This window comes from Chiloscyllium plagiosum, unplaced genomic scaffold (assembly GCF_004010195.1).
Source record: "Chiloscyllium plagiosum isolate BGI_BamShark_2017 unplaced genomic scaffold, ASM401019v2 scaf_10494, whole genome shotgun sequence".
Lineage (NCBI taxonomy): Eukaryota > Metazoa > Chordata > Chondrichthyes > Orectolobiformes > Hemiscylliidae > Chiloscyllium > Chiloscyllium plagiosum.
In genome coordinates this window covers 35,122-42,913 of record NW_025215260.1, presented here as the reverse complement: position 1 = coordinate 42,913, position 7,792 = coordinate 35,122, and the positions used below count along the sequence as shown (strand labels likewise).

The window sequence follows — 7,792 nt, the reverse complement described above, 5'->3', positions numbered from 1 at the left end:
TCCTGCTCCCCGAGTGAGATTCCTGCTCCCCGAGTGAGAATCCTGCTCCCCGAGTGAGATTCCTGCTCCCCGAGTGAGAATCCTGCTCCCCGAGTGAGATTCCTGCTCCCCGAGTGAGAATCCTGCTCCCCGAGTGAATGTAAGTGAGCAAACTGACCACAACAACGTGTTATCAGGGGGAGGGGAAGTAACATGTCGCTGTAATTGGGGACCGTATAGTCGGGGACTAGACACTGTCCTCTGGGATTTTTGAGAAGATTTGTAGCTCAGGTTGATGGTAGGTATGGAAGGTAGCTCACTGTGCTGGAAGGCTTGTTTGCGGGCGTTTGGTCACCATACTCGGTAACGCCATCAGTGAGAGTCTCTCGGGAAGCACTGTCCTCTGTGGCCATGACAGAGCCCTGAAGGGCGTGTTGCCTGCCTGGTGCCCAGGTTCAGGATATCTCATCTGGGCTGCAGAGGAACCTGGGAGTGGGAGGGGAAATAGTCGCGAGTGTGGTGCTGGAAAAGCACAGCAGGTCAGGCAGCGTCCGAGGAGCAGGGGAATCGATGTTTCAGGTAAAAGCCCTTCATCAGGAATGAGGGGACAGATCCAGTTGTCGTGGTCCATGCAAGTACTAATGATACAGGTAGGAAGAGGAAACAGGTTCTCCTGAGGCAGTGAGAGCAGCGAGGGACTAAATTAAAAAGCAGAACCAAGGGGTAAAAGTCTTTGGATTACTGTCTCAGCCACAAATTGGCAGATAGTTAACAAGATGCAAGAGGTAAACGTGAGGTTCAAAGATCGAATAGGAGAAACAGGTTCAAATTCAGAGGTCATTAGCACCTGACCTGGGGAAGGAGGGGCAGGCTCCATCTGAATCAGCCTGGGACCAGAGGCCTGCTGAATCACGTAAACTAGGCCTTTAAATTCAATAGTGGGGAGTGTGGGTCGGTATAGGTTCAGTTGTATGGAAAATTATGGAAGTGGGGGAGGGCACAGCAGAGGTTATTAAAGTTTGAAGAACATGTGATAGCACAGAGAGAACAGAAAGAATCGGGAATCTAACTCCAGGCATCGCAGACAAGGGGACATCTATGAGAAAGGGGACAGTCGGTGCAGGACTGAGGGTGCACACACAGTTTACAAAACAAGGTAAGTGGGGAATTGGCCAGCATGGTGTTGTCGGTCTCACTGAGATGGTTGCTAGGGAATCGGGGCTGGGGGCTAAATATCCAAGGATACACACTGAGTCAAAAGGCCAGGCAGATGAGCAGAGGGCCCAGGGTTGCCTTGTAAGTAAGAAATGAAATGCAATTGATAGCAAGAAGTGACATGTGACATAGAGTCGGAAGCGGGAAATTCCAATGGGTAGAGTTGAGGGGCTACAAAGGGAAAAACGCTGAGGGAGGCTTTGTGGGTGGAGCTAAGAAATAAGGGGATGGTGACATTATTGGGGTTGTACCATAGGCCCCCAAATAGTCAACAAGGAATTAGAGGAACACGGAGACCAGGGAGACCTGCAGGAGCAATAGGGTTGTCATAGGAGGGGATTTTAATTTTCCTAACAGAGACTGGGATTGCCAGAGCGTTAAGGGCTTAAATGAGGTGGAATTTGTTAAGTGTGTTCAGGAAAGATTCCTCAAGCAGTAAGAGAGAGGGTCCTACTCAGGAAGGGGCAAAACTCGACCTACTCTTGGGAAATAGGGCAGGACTGGGAACTGAGGTGACAGGGCGAGAGCACTATGGGACCAGTGACTATCGTTCTGTTAATTTTAAAATAGTCATGGAGAGGGACAAGTTCTAAATTGGGGCACAGCGAATTTTGATGGAATTAGGCAGGAGCTTGCAGGGGTTGATTGGAGTAGTTTGTTTCCAGGCAAATGGACCTCCAGCAAGTGGGAGGCCTTTAAAAGTGAGCTAGCGAGAGTTCAGGGTCGATATGTTCCTGTGAGGGTGAAGGTTGGCAGGAAGAGGGAACCCTGGACAATGAGAGATATTGAGGCCTTGACCAGAAGAAAGAGGTACAGGCAGCTGAGGTCAAGGGAATCCCTGGAGGTACACAGGGAATAGAGGAGTTTACTGAAGAAGGAAATCAGGAGGGTGAAAAGGGGGCACGGGATAGCCTTGGCTGGGAAGATGAGGGTGAACCCAAAGAGGTACTTAAAGTATATTCAAGGAAAAAGGATAACGAGTGAGAGATTAGGACCCTTCAAGGACCAAAGTGGACATGTATGTGCAGAACCGCAGGAGATGGGCGAGGTCCTCAATGAATATTTCTCCTCTGTGTTTATCGTGGCGACAGACGTATAGAACATAGAACAATACAGCACAGAACAGGCCCTTCGGCCCACGATGTTGTGCCGAACATTTGCCCTAGCTTAAGCACCCATCCATGTACCTATCCAATTGCCGCTTAAAGGTCACCAAAGATTCTGACTCTACCACTCCCACAGGCAGCGCATTCCATGCCCCCACCACTCTCTGGGTAAAGAACCCACCCCTGACATCTCCCCTATACCTTCCACCCTTCACCGTAAATTTATGTCCCCTTGTAACACTCGGTTGTGCCCGGGGAAAAAGTTTCTGACTGTCTACTCTACCTATTCCTCTGATCATCTTATAAACCTCTATCAAGTCACCCCTCATCCTTCGCCGTTCCAACGAGGGGAGGGGATGGTACACACTGCTGTTACTGAGCGTCGGTGGGGGAGTGGGAGGCGATGGTACACACTGCTGTTACTGAGCGTTGGTGGGGCAGGGAGGGGATAGTACACACTGCTGTTACTGAGCTTCGGTGGGGGGAGGGAGGGGATGTTTGTGGGTATGGGGCCAATCCAGCCGGGGGCTGCTTTGCCCCTGGATGGTGTCGAGCGTCTTGAGTGTTGTTGGAGCTGTCCCCATTCAGGGGCAATTGGGGAGTATTCCCTCAGCCTCCTGACTCATGCCTTGTTGAAGGTGGGACAGGCTCTGGGGGGAGTCAGGAGCTATCATATAGTCATAGGGAATACAGCAAGGAAACAGACCCTTCAGTCCAACCTGTCTATGCCGATCAGATATCCCAACCCAATCTAGTCCCACCTGCCAGCACCATATCCCTCCAAACCCTTCCTATTCATATACCCATCCAAATGCCTCTTAAATGTTGCAATTGTCGTAGCCTCCACTACAATTGTCGTAGCCTCCACACTTCCTCTGGCAGCTCATTCCACACACGCAGCATTCCAGCCTCTGGCCTGATTTTGGAGCTGCTGTGTTTATGTGGTGGGTCCAGTAGAATTTCTGGTCAATGGTAACCCCCAGGGTGTTGATGTTGAGCGTTCAGTGACGGGTATGCACTGAGTGTAATTGGGAAATAGTTAGATTGTCTCTTACTAGCGATGGTCACTGCCTGGCATTTGCGTGGCGCCAATATTACTGGCCCCTTGTCAACCCAAGCCCGGATATTGCCCAGATCTTGTTGCATTAGAACATGGACTGTTTCAGTATCTGAGGAGTCGCAGATGGTGCTGAACACTGTGCAACCATCAACGAACATCCTCACCTCTGACCTTATGATGGAGGGAAGGTCATTGAGGAAGCAGCTGAAGATGGTTGGGCCTAGGACACTACCCTGAGGGACTCCTGCAGAGATGGCCTGGAGCTGAGATGACTGACCTCCAATAACCACCATCTTCCTCTGTGCCAGGTATGCCTCAAATCAGGGTAGCGTTCGCCCCTGATACCAGTTTAGCCAGGGCTCCTTAATTCCACAGTCAGTCGAATGCAGCCTGATGTCAAGCGGCTGTCACTCTCCCCTCCCCTTTGGAATTCAGCTCTTTTGTCCGTGTTCGAACCAAGGAGCTGAGTGACCCTGGGGGAACCCAAACTGGGCATAACTGAGCAGGTTACTGCTGAGCGGGTGCTGCTTGATAGCCCTGTTCCTGACCCCGTCCATCACGTTACTGAGGATGGGGAGGAGACAGTTGGGGTGGATTTCTGGGCAATGTTTCTATTGTTGGGTAGATGTCAGTGTTGTAACTGTACTGGAACAGCTTGGCTAGGGGAGCAGCAAGTTCTGGATGATAGAGTCTTACAGCATCGTGAAGCCCTTTGGCCCATTCTGTCTATCCTTCACTGAGCAATAAGACCAGTCTTCCGGCCCTTGGCCTGTACTCTTGCATGCTTGAGGGGCTTTTGAGTGATCACTTAGGGTCAGAGAGCATGGAAACAGACCCCTCGGCCTATACCTGGATTAGTGGTGCTGGAAGAGCACAGCAGTTCAGGCAGCATCCGAGGACAGGCCAAATCGACGTTTCGGGCAAAAGCCCCTCGGCCTATTCCGACCAGACACCCCAATCTGATCCAGTCCCATTTGCCAGCACTTGGCCCATATCCCTCTTAAACCCTTCCTATTCAGATACCCATCCATTAGAGATAACCTGCAAGATGTAACAACATTATTGGGGGGGAAATAACGAAGGTTAAAAAAAGAATATTTTGAAAAACAATTTCTTCCCCCGACCCCAAAGAGCACAGATTATGAACATCAGAAAAAATATTTGACAGAAACTGCGTGCTTTTTAATCTGCTTTTGGCTGCATTTTGAAAACGACTTCAGCAAACGTCAGGCCTAGATTAATTTTAAGAAAGGTGTATTTATCTTCAGGATGATTCTTAAGTAAGAAATGTTTTTGCGAAACTAATTGCTTTCGGACTGGTAACTGGTGTCACCAAGCATTTGATAGCTCAGAGAAAAGGCACATGGCCTCTTTAGGAAAAGAGACAACGTAAATTATAAAACAGTATGGGAACGTGTTCATCAAGGTTCTGATCAGAAGCAGTATGTTGCTTCTAGGCATTCAAGAAAGCTCGACATGATTCTGTTTTGTCAAAAACACTGTGATGAAATATTCCCCTCTTTCAGCACAACTCTCCTGGGAGCCTTCCTGTGACAAAAGATCTCAGAACCTTCCCTTTGTTCCTTCGCACGTCGTCATAGTTCTCAGCTCTGTCAGTCCTCGTGACGGTGAGACCCACAGACCCACTAATGTCTGAGTGAAGACACTCTTCCTGACATCCCCTCAGAACATTTTGCCCTTCGCCGTCAAGCTGAGCACCCCTGGTTATTGATCACTTTACTAAGGGGAATGGTTTCTCCTGCTCGATCATGTAGGCCCCCAGTAGGTATCAGTCAGGCCGCCTCCCAGTCTTCTTTGCTCGAGGGTGTCTCAGTGGTTAGCACTGCTGCCTCACAGTGCCAGGGACCCGGGTTCAATTCCAGCCTCCGGAGACTGTGTGGAGTTTGCACATTCTCCCGTCTCTGTGTGGGTTTCCTCAGAGTGCTCCAATTTCCTCCCACAGTCCACAGATGTGTAGGTTAGGGTGGATTGGCTATGCTAAATTGTCCCATAGTGCCCAGGGATGTGCAGGTTAGGATGGACTGGCCATGCTAAATTGTCCCAAAGTGCCCAGGGATGTGTAGGTTAGGGTGGATTGGTCATGCTAAATTGTCCCATAGTGTCCAGGGATGTGCAGGTTAGGGTGGATTGGCCATGCTAAACTGTCCCATAGTGTCCCGGGATGTGTAGGTTAGGGTGGATTGGCCATGCTAAATTGTCCCATAGTGCCCCAGGGCTGTGCAGGTCAGGGTGGATTGACCATGCTAAATTGTCCCATAGTGCCCAGGGATGTGTAGGTTAGGGTGGATTGGCCTTGCTAAATTGTCCCATAGTGCCATGGGATGTGCAGGTTAGGGTGGATTGGCCATGCTAAATTGTCCCATAGTGCCCAGGGATGTGTAGGTTAGGGTGGATTGGCCTTGCTAAATTGTCCCATAGTGCCATGGGATGTGCATGTTAGGGTGGATTGGCCATGCTAAATTGTCCCGTAGTGCCCAGGGATGTGCAGGTTAGGTACATTAGTCAGGAGTAAATGTAGAGGAATGAGTCTTGGTGGATTACTCTGCAGAGGGTCAGTGTGGACTTGTTGGGCCGAAGGGCCTGTTTCGACACTGTAGGGATTGTCTGATTAACCTTTGCTCTTGTTATTCCAAATACCTCTCCATTTGTGTTCTACCTTTTCAGGAATATCGAGAAAACAGATTGAAAAGGATCTGCTGGTGTGCTCGCAGCCCAAAATATTGGGAGCGTGGAGCCATGAGAAAAACTATTAAACACTCTTGTGTTACAGGTAAAGATAAAAGATACAACTTCACTCGAGTGCTGCACCGTCAATGGAATCAATGAAGAAATGAACGAAGCTTAGACTTTCTCAGCTTCAAAAAACCCCTTCAGGGCTTTAAGCAAACGCATCTGGTTTATTTACAAGAAAATAGAATCAAACAACAAAAGCTATCAATTGAGCAAAGATTTAGACAATTTCAAACAATATCAGTAGCACTGCTGACTGCGTGACCTCATCTTCGGTTTCTCACCTTGATACAGGCTAATCTAAAATACACCTTCAAGAGGCAAGTTATTCTGGAATTTTTGGAAGTTTTTATCCTTGAGAAGGAATGTGAGGGGTGAGAGGCTGCGGGGGAGATTCATCGGACGGGCTGCAGAGGGGACAGATTTCAGTGACAGGGTTAACTCTCCCGGTAGTGAAGGATACCAGGTAGGAAGGTACAAAACGAACCAAAAATATTAAAAAAAAGTGTGGGCAAAGAAAACCTGTTCTCAATAGGAAGGACTGGGGGAGACAGAGTCTTCAGGTTTTGAGGAAAAAGGTCAAGGGAAGGGGTCTCTGCCCAAGGGTGTTGGGGGGGGGGGGGAAGCGCAGATGATGAATGATTTCAAATGGAATTTGAAGAGACATATGAGAGAAATAAACTTGCAATGCTACAAGAATCCAGCAAGAATGGGGCTAACTGGATCATCTTACGCAGAACTAGAATGAACTCAGTGGACCGAATGGCCTCCCTCATCGCCATGGTAACTTGCTTTGTTTCCTCACACACGCTCAGCTGGCCTGACAGGTTTGATGCCAGGATCCGGGGGTCTCTGCCCCCTCAGTGTTCAGCTCCACTGCCCTCCCTCTGGCCTCAGGGGACCAAGAGGAGATGGGTTTCGAACCGCTATTGCTGAGGGACCACCACATAGGGCTGGTGGGGCACCATTCTCTGCTTCGCATTGCATACGTACACCCATCGAGGCTTCACAAAGGCCAGGTTGGAGTTCTCCGTCAGAGCCTGAGAGGCAGAAAGGGTCAAATCACATCATCCGTTTGTACAAGTCAAACGATTGCTCAACACCAAACCCAACTGTCTGTACCCCAATTCACGGCTCCCAGTTTTACATCAGTGCTCCCCCTCTCCCACACTCTTGCGTCTGAATCAGATACACGCAGCCTCAAAGCCCTTTTCAGAAATTTGGGAATAAAACAATGTCAGTGCTAAGGAAGGGCCGCACTGTCGGAGGGTCAGTGCTGAGGGAGCGCCGCACTGTCAGAGGGTCAGTGCTGAGGGAGCGCCGCACTGTCAGAGGGTCAGTGCTGAGGGAGCGCCGCACTGTCAGAGGGTCAGTGCTGAGGGAGCGCCGCACTGTCAGAGGGTCAGTGCTGAGGGAGCGCCGCACTGTCAGAGGGTCAGTGCTGAGGGAGCGCCGCACTGTCAGAGGGTCAGTGCTGAGGGAGCGCCGCACTGTCAGAGGGTCAGTGCTGAGGGAGCGCCGCACTGTCAGAGGGTCAGTGCTGAGGGAGCGCCGCACTGTCAGAGGGTCAGTGCTGAGGGAGCGCCGCACTGTCAGAGGGTCAGTGCTGAGGGAGCGCCGCACTGTCAGAGGGTCAGTACTGAGGGTGCGCCGCACTGTCGGAGGGTCAGTGCTGAGGGAG

The 7,792-nt window shown here is 50.3% G+C and overlaps 1 long non-coding RNA gene across 1 annotated transcript in view; it reads right to left on the bottom strand.

The window, feature by feature from the left end:
* Positions 1-6,232: 6,232 nt before the first annotated feature.
* The window catches only part of LOC122548238, a 2,875-nt gene continuing 1,315 nt past the window's right edge, over positions 6,233-7,792 (bottom strand). Inside the window, exon 2 of the long non-coding RNA XR_006311195.1 lies at positions 6,233-7,151. This is a non-coding gene — a long non-coding RNA (uncharacterized LOC122548238). The remainder of the gene's footprint in view (positions 7,152-7,792) is intronic.